The 15,671-nt window shown below is 45.3% G+C and overlaps 1 protein-coding gene across 4 annotated transcripts in view; it reads left to right on the top strand.

Moving 5' to 3' along the window:
- Positions 1-15,671, top strand: part of samd4a (sterile alpha motif domain containing 4A) — a 218,623-nt gene that overhangs the window by 82,986 nt on the left and 119,966 nt on the right. Inside the window, exon 1 of one of the 4 annotated variants that reach the window (XM_070879187.1) lies at positions 14,548-14,616. The exons of the other annotated variants lie outside the window; for them this stretch is intronic. The gene's annotated coding sequence lies outside the window, so the exon portion shown is untranslated. Of the gene's footprint in view, positions 1-14,547; positions 14,617-15,671 lie in introns of those variants that run through there. 4 annotated transcript variants of the gene reach the window in all.

Raw genomic sequence — 15,671 nt, 5'->3', positions numbered from 1 at the left:
AATATATATTTTTCTGATCAAAGCTGCACCCTTCTTACCAGGTTTCTGTCTTGCCTCTATTGCATCTGAGTCAGAAGGAAGTAAGTTCAAGCCCCAGTCCAGGATTTGAGCACACAATACATGTACTGAGTGGGTGCTGCACTGTCAGATGTCATTTTCCGAATAATATGTTAAACCAAAACCCCCATCTGCCTCCTCTGTTACAAATATACAAAAATAATGGGTAGGAAAAGACCAGCTGGTCCATCAAGCCTGCTCCACACATGATGCTTGGAGCATCATGTTCCAACATGTTCTACATCCCCAGCAGTCATATAATCTGGGAAATTGCAAAAAAAACAGAAAAAAAAATCTTTGCATCTACTCTATGATTGAAGTCAAACTATTGGGTCAGTAGTTCCCTGGCTTTGACTTGTCCCCTTACTTTGAAAATCGGAACTACATGAGTTATCTTCCAATCCAAAAGAACAATCCATGACTATTGAGTTGAAAGTCAACAACTTGTATTTATATAGTGCCTTTAACATAGTAAAATGTCCCAAGGCGCTTCATAGGAGTGTTATAAGACAAAACAAATAAATTTGACACCGAGCCACGTAAGAAATTATGGCAGATGATCAAAGATGCAGGTTTTAAGGAGGAAAAAGAGATAGAGAGGTGGAGAGGTTTAGGGAGGGAGTTCGAGCTTGGGGCCTAGGCAGCTGAAGGCATAGCCACCAATGGTTGAGCCGTGATAATTAAGGATGCTCAAGGGGTGGGGGCGTGCTGTGAGGCTGAAGAAGATTAGCGATAGGGAGGGGCGAGGCCATGGAGGGATTTGTAAACTAGGATGAAAATTTTGAAATCGAGGCGTTGCTTAATCAGGAGCCAATGCAGGTCAGCGAGCACAGGGATGATGGGTGAGCAGGACTTGGTGTGAGTTGGGCACAGGCTGCTGAGTTTTGGATGACCAAGTTTACATAGGGTAGAATATGGGAGGCCAGCCAGGAGTGCACTGGAGTAGTCAAGTCTCGAGGTAACAAAGGCATGGATGGAGGCTATCAGCAGCAGATGAGCTGAGGCAGGGGCGGAGACGGGCAATGTTACAGAGGTGGAAATAGGAGATTTTAGTTATGCTGTGGATACGTGGCTGGAAGCTAATTTCAGGGTCAAATATGACACCAAGTTTGTGAACAGTCTGGTTCAGCCTCAGACAGAAGTTGGGGAGAGGGATGGAGTTGATGGCTAGGAACGCAGTTTGTGGTGGATACCTAAGACAATTGCTTTTGTCTTCCCAATATTTAATTGGAGAAAATTGCTGCTCATCCAGTACTGGATGTAGTCTGACATTGTAGAGACAGTAGAGGGGTCGAGAGAAGTGGTGGTGAGGTAGAGCTGGGTAATGTCAGTGTACATATGGAAAGTGATGCCATGTTTTCGGATGATATCTCCAAGGGCAGCATATAGATGAGAAATAGGAGGGGGCCAAGGATAGATCCTTGGGGGACACCAGAGGTAACGATCGTGAGTGGGAAGGGAAGCCATTGCAGTTGATTTTCTGGCTACAATTAGATAAGAATGGAACCAGGCGAGTGCAGTCCCACCTAGCTGGACGATGGTGGAGAGGAGTTGGAGGAGGATGCAGACAGGTCAAGAACGAAGAGGAGGGATAGTTTACCTTTCACAGTCACAAAGGATGTCATTTGTGACTTTGATAAAAGCCGTTTCAGTACTATGGCAGGGGTGGAAACCAGATTGAAGAGATTCAAACATGGAGTTCTGGGAAAGATGTGCATGGATTTGGGAGGCAACAACACGTTCAAGGACTCTGGAGAGGAAAGGGAGTTTAGAGATGGGGTGGTAGCTTGCAAGCACAGTGGGGTCAAGTGTTTTTGTTTGAGGAGAGGGGTGATGACGGCAGATTTGAAGGAGAAGGGGACAGTACCTGAGGAGAGAGAACAGTTAACAATGTCAGCTAACATGGGAGCCCAAAAAGGAAGTCAAAGATCCCATGACACCAAGGAAAAGCTGTCCTTGAACATTAAAGAGTATAAGTGTGTTGGTTATGTGCACGTGTGACTCATTGCATATTACAATCCGCTTTCAGAAAAATTGTTTTCCCAGCAAACAAGGCTGCTCCTGTTTGATTAGGTTTATATTGCAATGCTTCTACACTCGTCAGCAGGACAGCTTCTTAGAAAAGGTAGCAGGTGAAGTGGAATCTCCATTTTCTTTAAATTGCCTATGGAAAAAATTGAAACCGATTTATATGTTAGTGAAATATAGGCCCCAAATTTCAACATGATTTGCTCCTGATTTTTAGGAGCAACTGGTGTAGAACGGAGTATCTTAGAAATCGGAATTCTCGTCATTTAGTTTGCTCCAGTTCTAGTCAGTTAGAACAGTTTCACTTTGGAACAGAATTTTTTTTTTCAAAAGAGGGCATGTCCGGCCACTTACGCCTGTTTTCAAAGTTTCGTCAGTGAAAACTTACTCCAAACTAACTTAGAATGGAGTAAGTGAAGATTTTTGTACGCTCAAAAAAACCTTGTCTACACTTTAGAAAATCAGGGCGTAGGTTACAAATCAGGCTAGGCAATGGTGGGGGGGGGGGGGGGTGGTTTAAAGGGAAGTTTACAAACATTAAACACTTCAGTTTTACAAATAAAGAGCCATCATCAATAATAAATGATAAATGCATCAATAAATCAACCAATAATTCAATCCAAAAAAATTAATAAGAATTTTTTTTAAAAAAATCAATAAATAAAACATTTTCTACTTACCGACTGCAGCACTGGGAGCCCTCTAACAGCGTGCTGGGATGCCCCCTGCCCCTCCCCCCCCCCCCCCCCCCAAGTGTGTTTCTATCTCTCTGTCTGTCAGTGTCTGTGTTTCTGACAGCGAGATGGGGGGAGCAGGGAGAGGGATGGGGGAAAAAGGGGAGGGGGGGAGAAGGGGATAATGGGGAGAAAGAAGATTTGGGGGGGGGGGAGAAAGGAGATGGGATTGGGGGGGGGAAAGGAGATAGGATTGGGGGGGAGAAAAGGAGATGGGATGGGGGGGGAAAGGAGATGGGATGTGGGGGGGGGAAGGAGATGGGATGTGGGGGGGGGGGAAGGAGATGGGATGTGGGGGGGGGGGAAAGGAGATGGGATGGGGGGGGAAAGGAGATGGGATGGGGGGGGGAAAAGGAGATGGGATGGGGGGGGGAAAAGGAGATGGGATGGGGGGGGGAAAAGGAGATGGGATGGGGGGGGAAAAGGAGATGGGATGGGGGGGGAAAAGGAGATGGGATGGGGGGGGAAAAGGAGATGGGATGGGGGGGGGAAAGGGGATGGGGGGGGAAAGGAGATGGGATGGGGGGGAAAGGAGATGGGATGGGGGGGAAAGGAGATGGGATGGGGGGGGAAAGGAGATGGGATATGGGGGGGGGAAAGGAGATGGGATGGGGGGGGAAAGGAGATGGGGGGGGGGGGAGAAAGGCGATGGGATGGGGGGGGGAGAAAGGAGATGGGATGGGGGGGGGAAAGGAGATGGGATGGGGGGGGAAAGGAGATGGGATGGGGGGGGGAAAGGAGATGGGGGGGGGGGGAAAGGAGATGGGATGGGGGGGGGGAAAGGGATGGGATGGGGGGGGAAAGGAGATGGGATGGGGGGGGGAAGGGAAAGGAGATGGGATGGGGGGGGGAGAAAGGAGATGGGATGTGGGGAGGGGGAGGAAGGCTGAACGGGCCGGGCCTGAGACTTCGGGCAGGGTCCGTCCCCAGCACCAGATTTACAGGTAGGTGGCGTTGGGTCGGGGAGGTCGGTTCGGTTCGGGTCGGAGGGAGGGAGGTCAGGTCGGGGGGGGGTGGAGAGTGGGAGTCTAATCCGGTCCGGAGGCGGGGGGCGGGAAGCGGGAGTCGGGTCGGGAGGAAGCAGGAGCTGGGCGTGGGAGGAGCCTTATTCACGCAGCCCCAGTGAGGTCATTTGGCCAGGGCTAGGGACTGCGTGCTTCAGGCCCCTTCCACACAGTTTCGGGCGACTGGAGCTACTGCACTTGCGCGCCCATTGTAGCGCGCATGTGCAGAGGTCCCGGCACTGTTTTCAGCGCAGGGACCTGGCTCCGTCCCCTACAGCTTGTGCTGCGCTGCGCCGAGGGCCAGAAGACCTGCAGGGAGGTAAAGAATCTGGAGGGTTTTTTTAGGCGCACTTTGCGGCGCGAAAAACGGGCGTCCAGGTCGGGACTGCGTCGTTCTAGGCGCGGCTCGAAACTTGGGCCCATAATGTGTTTGTGTATGAGAGCACTCAATGGGCCCAAGTTTCGAGCCGCGCCTAGAACGGCGCAGTCCCGACCTGGACGCCCGTTTTTCGCGCCGCAAAGTGCGCCTAAAAAAAACCTCCAGATTCTTCACCTCCCTGCAGGTCCTCTGGCCCTCGGCGCAGCACAGCATGAGCTGTAGGGGGCGGAGCCAGGTCCCTGCGCTGAAAACAGTTCCGGAACCTCTGTACATGCGCGCTACAGTGGGCGCGCAAGTGCAGTAGCTCCAGGCGCCCAAAACTGTGTGGGAGGGGCCCGAAGCACGCAGCCCCTAGCCCTGGCCGAATGACCTCACTGGGGCTGCGTGAATAAGACTCCTCCCACGGCCAGCTACTGCTTCCTCCCGACCCGACTCTATTCCCGCTTCCCGCCTCCGGACCCGACCCAACCCGACTCCCGCTCCTCCTCCCCCCCCCCCCCCCCCCCGGACTGGACCTGACTCCCACTCTTTTTTCCCCCCCCCCCCCCCCCCCCCCCAGCCTCCGGACCCGACCCCCAACTCCTGCTCCACCCCCCCGGACTGGATCCGACCTGACCTCCCTCTCCCTGACCTGACCTCCCTCTCCCCGACTCGAACCAAACCGAACCTCCCCCCCCCCGACCCGACCCGACCCGACCCGACCCAACGCCACCTACCTGTAAATCTGGTGCTGGGGACGGGGCCCGGCCTGTTCAGCCTCCCTCCCCCTTCTCCTTTTCCCCCACCCCCATCTCCTTTCTCCCTCTGCTCCCCCCCTCTCTCCCTCTGCTCCCCCCCTCTCTCCCTCTGCTCCCCCTGTCAGAAACACAGACACTGACAGACAGAGAATGAAAGACACAGAGAGATAGAGACACTGACAGAGACACACTGGGGGGGGCATCCCAGCACGCTGTTGGAGGGCTCCCGGTGCTGCAGTCGGTAAGTAGAAAATGTTTTATTGATTTAAAAAAAAAATGATTTCTTACTAATTTTTTTTGATTGATTTATTGATGTATTTATTATTGATGGTGGCTCTTTATTTGTAAAACTGAAGTGTTTAATGTTTGTAAACTTCCCTTTAAACCCCCCCCCCCCCACCCCTCATTCCCTGCGCCTGATTTGTAACCTACGCCTGATTTTCTAAAGTGTAGACAAGGTTTTTTCGAGCGTACAAAAATCTTCTCTTACTCCATTCTAAGTTAGTTTGGAGTAAGTTTTCACTGACGAAACTTTGAAAACAGGCGTAAGTGGCCGGACACGCCCCGTTTTGGAAAAGAAATTCTGTTCCAAAGTGAAACTGTTCTAACTGACTAGTTCTAACTGGAGCAAACTAAATTACGAGAATTCCGATTTCTAAAATACTCTGTTCTACACTAGTTGCTCCTAAAAAATCAGGAGCAAATCATGTGGAAACTTGGGGCCAATGAGAGCCATTGTTTGGATTTCTGCTGTTGTGGTCTTTGTAATGTTGATGAAGGCTTTGCAAGAGGACTTGCTTAAGTCCACAGCATAGGAACACAATCAAACTATGCCCTTAATAGGATACTTTTTCTGGGACAAGATGACACATTCTCATCTGGAACTGGTGTGCCAAAAAAGTCTTGCATTAGCAGGCTGTTGCTGATGTCATTTTTCTTATCGTTTTCCAAAAATTCTTCCTGTCATACCTCTCCCACCACACTGCCAGATAATTCTGGATATCCTGGAGATGCCTGTACTGTATATAACATTAGATATTGGTGTACTGCAATTTGGTTGTAAAAGGTGTTGAATTTTATTAAATTATTTTACATTGATAACATCATGAAGTTTTGTAGTGTTGGAAATAAGTGAGTAATGGTTCTGGAAAGTTTCCAGAAGTTTGTGCGTCCAACAGATTGATAAAATTCTGCATCAGACAATGAGAATGCATGTCATACCATTGACTATATCATCACATGCCTAATATAGTTTGCAATGGGCCTGAAATTGAGGTCGGAGGTTTCCTTCGTACGAATGCCTCTGACCCGAAAAAATTCTACAGAAGTACCTGGTCTCAGAGGAATGTAAGATTCCGGTCAGAGGCCTAGATTCGCTGCGCAGCGAATGGGGAGATGCCTTTCGGGTACGCAAGCCCAAGCTGGAGTCACGTGGGCCAAGACAACCAATCACGATGCAGTATTCTCATTGATAAATATAAGAACCCCGTTTGTACAAGTTCCCATTGTTATCAATGAGAAAAGCCCCTAAAACACCCAAACACAGCATAATAAATAAATAAAATACCTCACATATTTAAAATTCATTGAAATTAAATGTTTTAGAAAAATATATACTTTTTGGATTAAAAAAATGTGTTTTAATAGTGTTAAAAATAAACTTACCTTAATCGACAGGGGTTTTATTATAAAATGTGTATTTAAACTTAATTTTTATGTTTTAAAACTCTTGCGCTGGTAAAAGTAGACTATGCGCCTGTTTTCACTAGACGTAAAAGTTTGAAGGACGTTCACTGGACATGAGTTGGGCAAATAGCCCAATCTCACCCGTGTGGATGTTCTCCCGGAGATGCAGAGGATCTGTCGAGAGAAATCTTTGACAGATGTGCATGCGTCAAAAGCCAGCTTTTCCCATTCGCACCCCAAAAACTGGCTTTTGTGAGGCCTCGCCGGGTCTATGCACACTTCGTATGGACCCGGCAAGGCCAGAATTCTAGGCCCTCGGCAAGGCCAGAATTCTAGGCCCATTGTGAGCATGTGTGTGTGAGAACAGAACATTGCAGGTGAAGTTGAGTCAAACATTTCTATTACATGTGATTAAAACTCTCATCTGAGGTAAGGTGAACCCCTCCTCCACATATTTATAGAAAATAAATGTTTCCTTCTAATAATAGCCCAGATTTTGTGGTTCAGTGTTCACAGTCATCTCTCTGAAACTGACAGCAACTTCTGGCATCTGCACATGTGCAGTTAATTGCGGAAATCCTGAAGTTGCTGTCGGTGATTTCCTGCTCCTCCACAGAGTGCGTAAGTCCTCGCAGATGGAAATCTTAGAAGAAATCACTTGAATAGATATGAACGTTCACTTTTTACGCTCCAATCTTGCTGTAAAACCTCCTGTAAAAGTTAAACCTTGTTGAATGAGGTGAAACTGGGTTTTTAACAGCGTACTGTCAGAATTACTGCTGAAGAACCCCCCCGGCCCTGAAAAACTAATTTTATATTTGGAATGTGACCACTTTGCAGAGCACCGCCGTTCAGTCCGCAAGTGTGACCCTGAGCTTCCAGTCACTTGTCACTTTAATTCTCCACTGCATTCCCACTCTGACCTCTGTCCTCGGTCTTCACTGTTCCAATGAAGCTCCATGCAAGCTCGAGGAACAGCACCTCATCTTTCAGTTAGGCACTTTACAGCCTTCTGATGTTACAGCCAACATAGAGTTCAAAAATTTCAGTGTAACTGCTGCCAATCTTTTGCTCCCTTTCCCCACCCCTCTCAAAGCCTGTTTTTTTTTTTCCCTCCTTGCCTCAAATGGCAGTTGGTCATTATCCCACCATTCACACCCTATTTTGACTAATGTGTTTCTAACTCCTGACATTACCATTTGAATTTGGGCCATCATCCCTTTTGTCTCCAATCTCTCCTGTCTTCCAACCTATCACAGACTTTCCCTTTTGTTCTTTCTTTCCCTTTTCAGTGCTTGTTAAGAATCTGTTCTTTCCAAACACTCTCCAGTTCTGATGAAGGGTCATCGACCCGAAACATTAACTCTGCTTCCTCTCCACAGATGCTGCCTGACCTGCTGAGATTTCCAGCATTTTGTGTTTTTATTCCAGATTCCAGCATCTGCATTATTTCGCTTTTTTATTAGTTATCCCGGTGTCCTGGCCAATATTTATCCCTCAATCAACATCACTAAAACAGATTATCTTGTCAATATCACATTGTAAGATCTTGCTGTGTTCAAAGTGACTGCCGCGTTTCCTACATTACAACAGTGACTACACTTCAAAAAGTATTTCATTGGCTCTAAAACACTTTGGGACATCCAGTGGTTGTGAAAGGAGCTATCTAAAAGTCTTTCCTTTTACTTCTTTTAATGGCTTTTGTACTTTTTCACCTTTTTTAAAGCAAAAAAATCTTTATGTGCACTCTGAACTTCGATTCACAGGAATCTTATCATTTAGGCTTTATTTCCTTTCATTGTTAATTTTTCAAAAATGTACAACTTCATACAGTTCATGGAGAAAGATCTGTCCACTTTGCTAACCTATCTCACCTGCATAGTCATCACGATTGCAATGACCTAATTTGGTATCATCAGCAAATGCTGGTATAATTTCTCTTGTACCCATGTCCAAATCTTTTTATATAAATGGAGAACAAGAGCTTCAAGCACATTGTACTAATAGCTATATCCACCAATCACAAACGTTAATTTACTCCAACCGTCTCCTTCCTTGCCATCCTTGTATCCATTCAGTCATATTCCCTTTTAATGTGTGCCTTCATTTTCATAATTAGTTTCTTATAATGCACCTTATCAAATGCTTTCTGAAAATCTTTTTCACAACAGTTTCAGATTGTCTGCATATTTTCATTGGTCAATAATTGTATCCAAATAATTTTCCTTTTCTACCTTTTTTAAAATCCATCATTAGCAATCAGTTTTTGCAGCATTTAAAGTCAATTTACTATTAATGAAAAGCCTATTACATGAACTTGCATAAGAACATAAGAGTTAGGAGCAGGAATAGGCAGTTTGCTGTAACCAGTGGTTGGACAATGTGGGGAACCGGGGGCCGCAGGGAACCGGACTGATGGTGGGTGGCTGGGAGGGTGCAATCTCCCACGTGAATAGCGGATTGATTGAGAAAGTTCCACAGCTGGAAGGAAACAGGGATTGTGGACTGAGGAACAACAGCAGGTGAACCAGCACAGGATTGTGAGAGCACCAACCAGGGAGCCCCTTCCGATTGAACGTGCTTCAATAGATCGACTGGGGAGAAAGAGCAAAATACTTCACCCCCAGAATAAATTTGATCTTTCCTCCACCCGGAACACAAGGAACACTGCAGGCAGCTCCTTCTCACACACAACCAGTAGTGAATGTTCCTGATTCAGTCCCAATCTCACCGTGTCTGCTCTTCTTGGACAGTGAACAGTGGAAACACAGCCTGACAGTGAGGATGTGAGGAGTGTCACCAAAGTGCATCTATTGCAGGCAGCAGGACAGAAAGTAGACATTTCAAATTTGGTAATTTTGTTTCGGATGCGTTGAGTTCTCCAGAACCGTGTTGAAGGTGATTGAGAGATACATTGTCACTCCCTCAGATACATCAGGATCCGGGCCCTGTGACATTCTGTTGCCTGCACAGGCCCTTAACTCGTTTCCAATAGACTGAGAACAATTGTTGTACAGCCCAGGTACCTGTGGTTATAATCCAGAAAGCGATTCAGAATTTTACAGGTAGTTCTATGGGAGTGGAAGATATAAACATCGACTGTATCAATTGGATGATCCCATTCATGGACCAGTGCTGGGTTTGAGTTGTGTCTGGATGCTGATAACTTTCTATAGAACCATCCTACACACCTGGTGTGGAAAATCTGAGTGCCGCTGTACTGCAGTGAGGTCAGACAAGGACACTGTTTGTATCACGGTTTCCTCTCTCCAGATACTTTAATTTATTATAAACATATACATTAATTACAACTTTATTTTATATTTTCCCCATCAGTTGTCCATATCATAACTAATATTTTTCTGGTATTATTGTTCTCAAAGCAAAATACTTCATTGAGCCAATATAAATGTGATATTTCTTCCACCCGGAACACAAGGAAAAGTGCAGGCAGCTCCTTGTCGCACACAATAAGAACATTATCACTCAGAGCGTAGAGACACAGAACTGGCCTCAATCCTGTTATCACAGGCGGCAGAAGCTGTCAGTCCAACAGTGATCCGAAGTGGCTGAGTTACATTGTGAATCTTACAGCCACATGGAGCGGTAGGATCAAATGCTGTTTCACCATTGAAACAACTCATTGGATATATTCAAGAGGGAGTTAGATATGGCCCTTACGGCTAAGGCGATCAAGGGGTATGGAGAGAAAGTAGGAAAGGGGTACTGAGGGAATGATCAGCCATGATCTTTTCGAATGGTGGTGCAGGCTCGAAGGACTGAATGGCCTACTCCTGCACCTATTTTCTATGTTTCTATACCATATGGCCCCTCGAGCCTACTCTGCCATTCAATCAGATCATGGCTGATTTTTGACCTCAACTCTACTTTCCTGCCCGATCCCCTGATTCCCCTTGTCTCCCAAAATCTATCTATCTCAGCCTTGAATATACTCAGAGACTCTGCATCCATAGCCCTTTGGGGTAGAGAATTCCAAAGATTCATAACCCTCTGAGTGAAGAAATTCCTCCTCATCTCAGTCTTAAATGACTGACCCCTTATCCCTAGATCTAAACTCTCCAGCCAGGCAAAACAACCTCTCAGCATCTACCCTGCCCAATCCCCTTCAGAATATTGTTTGTTTCAATGAAATCACCTCTCATTCTTCTAAACTCCAGAGAATATAAGCCCAATCTACTCAATCTCTCCTCATAGGACACCCCTCTCATCCCAGGAATAAATCTAGTAAACTTTCATTGCACCGCCTCTAAGGCAAGTACAGGTATGTCACTCTGCAGATAAGGAGACCAAACCTGTGCACTCCAGGTGTGGTCTCACAGCCCTGCACAATTGTCGCAAGACTTCCTTACTCTTGTACTCCAACCCCCTTGCAATAAAGGCCAACATGCCATTTGCCTTCTGAATAGCTTGCTGTACCTGCATGTTCTGTGTATCCTGTACGAGGACACCTATATCTCTCTGAACACCAACATTTAATAGTTTCTCACCATCTTTAAAAAAAAAAATAATAAATTCTGTTTTCTATTCTTCCTACCAGCATGTATAACCTCACATTTCCCCACATTATACTCCATCTGCCAAAGTTTTGCCCACTTGCTTAAGCTTATCTCTTTGCAGACTCTCCTCTTCACCGCTTACTTTCCCACCTAGCTTTGTATCGTCAGCAAACTTGGATACATTACGCTCGGTCCCATGTAGATTGTAAATAGTTGAAGCTCCAGCACTGATCCTTGCGGAACCCGACTAGTTACAGCCTGCCAATAGGAAAATGATCCATTTACCCCTAATCCTTGTTTTCTGTCCGTTAACCAACCTCTATCCATACTAATATATTACCCCCAACCCCATTAACAACCTTTTTATATGGCACCTTAACGAATGCCTTTTGGAAATCCAAATATATTACATCCACTGGTGCCTCTCCTAGTTGCATCCTCAAAAAAACTCTTAATTTTGACTAACAATTTCCCTTTCATAAAACCATGTTGTTTCTACCTAATCATACTTTTGAACTTAGAATTTCACCTTGAGCTTGAAAGTGAAATACTTATCATATTATGATCACTCTTCCCCAGAGGATTCTTTACTATGAGATTACTAATTCATCTATATTAATTAGTAACTAATTGCCACAATAAAAAGTACAGAACTAGACAGACGTTTTCAGCACAGAATGAGTCCATTCAGCTCATCACATCTGTGCTGACTTTGCCAGAGCAGTCTGAAACTAATCCCACTACACTGCTTTCTTCCCATAGCCCTGCATCTTCCTCTGCTGTTTGTCTACTCTTGTCTAAAAGGTGCAATGGTCTCTGCCTCAATTATTCCATGTGCAAAGCATTCCATGCTCCAACAAACCTCTGCATAAAGAATGTCCCAATAACCCCTCTCATCGCTCTTTTGGTGACCATCTTAGTTTGATGGCCCCTCATCACTGATTCCCCAGTCAAAGGATATAATCCAGGAGGAAAAATTGTTTGCAGGCCTCATTGGAGTTTTTGAGGTGAAGAGTGATGAGGATTGCCATTACTCAGATTTTCCTTCCAGACCAGTGTTGACCCGTTAAAGTTTGGTTACATAGATTACCACATGAGCAGGGTGGAATGCAGATCTGTGCTCATCTGAGGTAGCAGACCCTGCAGGATATGTCACCTGGGTATCCCAAATGAGGCTCTGGTTTTTGTGGTACTTAAAACATCTCGTTCCATGTTTGAAAGAGAATTTCCCTTTTAATACTGAAATCCTGCATACAAGTGACCGAGAATTCTGCTGCACACTGCAGTGATTTCCACCTGCAGGAGAAGTGAGGTATGAGTTTTTGCTGCTGTTACTATCTGCAAATGTGTTTGAATTTTTACAGAAAGTTGTAGTCCATATTTGAACTTTTTGATGGCCTTTCCTTTCAAAACTCACCATGTTAAAGAAAGTGCTTCGTCCTCTGGTGAATTTTAGAGAAAATGCAAGTAAGGGATTAAATGTGGTGGAAGAAATTTGCTATCTAGTGTTTTACTAGTACTCCAATATTCTATTACGATGTTGGATTTCCGATATTCTTTAGTATTTTAATGCTTGCGGTGAGATCAGTTATTTAACTTTTTAAAATCAGGATTTATATTACAGTGCAGCTATTGCTATCTCTCATTTCTTCACAGAATGCTTCTTTTGGGGAATTTCAGTTACTCTTTTTCTGAAGAGTTTGAAAATATATCTCATTTATTCTCCTCAGCCATTTGGAACTTTGTACTTCACTGATACACATGTGTACCATCTAGTTGGGGACTATATTTTCTTTGAGTTAAAGGGCTGGATTTTCAACTCCCTTCCGCCTCTGATGACACCCCGGAGGGGCGACAAAGGGTGTTTTTCGACGTAACGGTGGGTGTCCAGCTTTTACCACCCGCTCAGCAAATTCAGCTCGGGGTTTGCGGCAGCGCAAAAACTTACCACCCTGCCCTTTAATTTCAATTAGATCATGATGTCAATTGGCGTGCAATGCTCCGCTAGCGCCCCGGATGCCACATTAGGCCCCAACGCCCCATTATACGCCTGCCCCAGGAAACGCCTGGAAACCAAGCGTTCCTACGGTCCAGTAGGCGGTATTTGCGGTGTATGTAACTTGAGGGAAAAGGCTCCTACATCGCAGGCCTCATTGACTGCAACATTTGCGCACAGCACGCTGCGTGAAGCTCTGTCTTGAAAGTGGTACATTTTTCTGCAGTTAGTGTCCTTGCATCTTCACTGAAAAAGAATTTAATGGGAGCATTACTAGTTCACCAGCATTTCATCCTCCATGCTTATTGGTAGGCAGTGTCAGGATACAATAAGTGCTCTTGGCATGTTGGGCCACGGATGACGAGAGGCCGAAGATGTCTGAGGAGGAGGGCTAACCAACCCCCCCCCCCCACCCATGGATTTACAGGCACCAATGCTGATGCCTCCTCGATGAGGAGCAGTGTGTGAGAAGGCTGCGCTTCTGAAAGGAAGTGCTGACCGAGATATGCCATCTCCTACAGGCAGACCGATGCCTGGACCACTCTGGAGGCAGCCTTCAATACTCCCCTGAATAGGTTTCCAAATTTATTGTGGTGTGCTGCATGTTGCACAGTTTGGCCATGAGGGGCCAAGCATTGCCAGTGGGGATTACAGGCCCACCTCGGGAAGAGGAGGATGATGAAGAGGAACCTGGCGAGGCCCCCATTGGATAGCCACACCATCCACGGGGGAGGCAGTGTGGGGATGCTGCCGGACCAAGAGTTGATACACAAAGACACCAATGGCAAAGGATGAATCATAACTTTTACTGTAACAAAAACTCCCTCCACCAAAAGAAAACCATACAATATACAACATTATGTTGCAGGGCATTGAACGACAATGAAATTCCTTAAATCAACAAAACTATTTACAAGGGAAAAGAACAAAAAAACAGGGTATCTGCACAACCTTGCCCTGCACATTATTCTGACTTGCCCTGCGCTTTTCCACCCCTACCCTTTACCCCCTTCCCACGCCTGCTGCTTCTCTTCCAAGGCCTCGGTGCCTAAAGCAAGGCTGCTTGAGGGCTGCTATGTAAGGGGGGGCCTTCAGTGCAGATAGCCAAGGAGGACACCCTGGACCAGCTCTGCGCCCAGGAAAATTGAAATGAGTCTGTGCATATGTGAAATGTCGAACTTTTTTAACACCATGATTTTCAACTAGGGTGCAAAAACTTCCTTGTGTAATACCTGATTTTGCGGCCCCGATCATGGAACCTAATTTTTTGCCGAATTTTGCAGACAAGGGCACAAACCTTTTCCGGCGGTATTGGGACAGCTACGCCGCCAATGAAAATCACAAAAGACGAAAATCCAGCCCACACTTTCTTCTTTTTGGACCTGATGCTAGGTTTCCACCCAAGGTGATGACAGACTTTGATTCGGAGTATGAGAGCACCATTTCTTCTTTTTAACCTCTTCCTCACATCAGAGTTGGTATGTAGATTTCACTGTATGCAAAAAGAGCTTTCAACAACAACAACTTGCATTTATATAGCAACTTTAACATAGGAAAATGTCCCAGGACACTTCTCGAGAACATTTTGAAGTAGAAGTAGGCGACCATCTATGCAATAGTGACCATAATATAATAGGCTTCAAGATAATTGATATCAGCGTGACGAAGTCCTGGGTAATAGATTAGAGAAAAGCTCATTTTGAAGGGCTGAGACTAGAATTTGGAGGGGAAAAAAATCGAACAATATTGGCAAACATTGATGTAGAACAGCAATGGGAAACATTTAAAACTGTTCAACAGAGTCCAGGAAAAATGTATTCCGTTAAAAAAACAAGAATCAATCAGATTAAACACGAGAGACATCATAAATGAATAAAGACGTAAGTGAAAAATTAAGGCCAAGGAAAGAAGCATACCCTGAGTACATGGACAGCAGGGGAGACCATGAGAGAGAGAATACGAAGAGATTAGAGAAGTCAGAAAAACAATTAGGAAGGAAAAGAGGTACTATGAAATTAACTGATTAAGGAACATAAAAGAAAACAGTAAAATATTCTACAGGCACAACTACTTTGCTTCAGTATTTACCGGGAGACAAATCAGGTGAACATGACATCAGAAGAAAAGATTAGAAATTATGGGCCCAAGTTTCCACATGATTTGCGCCTGATTTTTAGGAGCAACTGGTAGAGAACGGACTATCTTAGAAATCGCAATTCTCCACATTATTTTTTTCTGCAGTTCTAGTCAGGTAGAACAGTTCTACTTTGGAACAGAATTTTTTCTTCAAAAGGGGGTGTGTCCGGCCACTGACGCCTGATTTGAAAGTTTCCACAGTGAAAACATACTCCAAACTAAAGTAGAATGGAGCAAGTGAAGATTTTTGTAGAACTGAAAAAACCTGTTCTACACATTAAAAAATCAGGCGCAGGTTACAAATTAGGCGTCCAGAACGAGGTGGCGGGGGGGAAGTCATTAAATTCTATAATAAATCCTTATTTATACTTATACAAATATTATATAAATAAATCCA

Source organism: Pristiophorus japonicus, chromosome 4 (assembly GCF_044704955.1).
Source record: "Pristiophorus japonicus isolate sPriJap1 chromosome 4, sPriJap1.hap1, whole genome shotgun sequence".
In the NCBI taxonomy this organism is placed as follows: Eukaryota; Metazoa; Chordata; class Chondrichthyes; family Pristiophoridae; genus Pristiophorus; species Pristiophorus japonicus.
This window is presented reverse-complemented; position numbering and strand designations above follow the sequence as displayed.